Below are 1,986 nucleotides of genomic sequence, written 5' to 3'. Positions count from 1 at the left end.
GAGACAGGAAGGAGGATGGGGGAGGCCAAGCGCTGGGGGAGGGGCATGGGGCGTCATTGTTTAATGGGGACAGAGTTTCAGTTTTACAAGTTGGAAAGAGCTCTGGACATGGATGGTGGTGGTGGTTGCACAACAATATGAATGTACTTTAAACAGCTGAACTGAACGCCTGGCTGCTCTCTGGGCAGAGCTGCTCACTTATGTGGCCCTAGGTTCTCTAAACTCTCACTGTGTTCTTTGTGTGAAGTCAGGGTTGGGTTAATGTTCTGGCACTGTGATTGTCACTCCAGATCTCACCTAGAATATGTATCCTGCAGAGCTGGTATTTAATCTCTTGAGCGCAGTAGGTTCTTAAATATTAGTGATTAGTCCAGTTCCTCATACAAGAGCCTCTGCACACATCCATGGCATTTTCAGAGGTAGGCGCATCCTGCAAACACGAGACTGAGTTTTCACATCTGAGAACCGTGGGTGCACAAGTAAGTCAGAGCCTATTAGAAGCAAAAGAAATGAAGACTGGTTCTCAGCCAGGGGGGTATCTGCAGTCTTTGGAAACAGACAGGGGCCATTTTATTCGTACAACCACTAGAGAGCACTCCTAGCATTTACTGCACTGAGGCCAGCTGTACTCAACACAGGACAATCCCACAAACAACAAGAATTTTACATCCAGCCCTGACCGGTTTGGCTCAGTGGATAGAGAGCCGGCCTGCAGACTGGAAGGTCCCAGGTTTGATTCCAGTCAAGGACATGTACCTTGGTTGCGGGCACATCCCCAGTAGGGGGTGTGCCGGAGGCAGCTGATCGATGTTCCTGACTCTCTATCCCTCTCCCTTCCTCTCTGTAAAAAAAAATCAATAAAATATATTTAAAAAAGAAAAAAAGAATTTTATATCCAAAATACCAAATACCACGGGGTTTTACTCCCTATGCAGAAACAGAGATTTTTCATTGGACAGTAGAAAAAACTAAGGACGCCTGATTTCTTGTGTAAGTATTCTGATAGGTAACCTAGCTACACATTTAAACAGCCCCTGTAAGCTAAGAGTTCATCAAAAGTAGACAAAGTTCTATTGAATGATCCTTTTCAGTTCTCAAGACCTGCAATTAAATGAATCCAAATTCAAATCTGACACTGGTTCACCAGAGAAACAAAAACTAAAACCACAATGAGATACCACTTCGCACCTGTCAGGGTGGCTATTATCAATAAATCAACTAACCACAAGTGTTGTTGGTGAGGATGTGGAGGAAAGGGAACCCTCTTGCACTGTTGGTGGGAATGCAGACTGGTGCAGCCACTGTGGAGAACAGTATGGAGATTCCTCAAAAAATTAAAAATGGAACTGTCTTATGACCCAGTGATTCTGCTTCTGTGTATATATATATCCAAAGATATATATATACAAAACACTAATTCAAAAGAATATATGCACCCCTATGTTCATTGCAGCTACTTACAATAGCCAAGCTATGCAAGCAACCCCGGTGCCCATCAATAGATGAATGGGTATAAAAGTTGTGATACATATATGCAATGGAACAGTTCTCGCCTATTAAAAAAAAAAAGAAATCTTACCATTTGCAGCAGCATGGATGGACCTAGAGGGTATTATGTTAAGTGAAATCAGTCAGTCAGAGAAAGACAAATACCCTATGACGTCACTTATATGTGGAATCTAAAGAACAAAATAAATGACAAACAAAACAGAAACAGACTCGTAGATACAAAGAGCAGACTGATGGTTGCCAGAGAGGACGGGATTTGGGGCCTGGGTGAAAGAGGTGAAGGAATTAAGTACAAATTGGTAGTTACAGAATAGTCAAGTGAATGTAAAGTACAGCACAGTCCACAACCCTAGCTAATAAAAGAGTAATATGCAAATTGACAATCACTCCAACACACAAGATGGTCACCCCATGTGGTCAAAGATGCTCACCACAAGATGGCTGGCAGGGGAGGGCAGTTGGGAGGGAACAGGCCAG

The sequence above is a fragment of the Myotis davidii genome, unplaced genomic scaffold (genome assembly GCF_000327345.1).
Source record: "Myotis davidii unplaced genomic scaffold, ASM32734v1 scaffold37, whole genome shotgun sequence".
NCBI classification, from domain to species: domain Eukaryota; kingdom Metazoa; phylum Chordata; class Mammalia; order Chiroptera; family Vespertilionidae; genus Myotis; species Myotis davidii.
Note: the sequence above shows the minus strand (reverse complement) of the source record.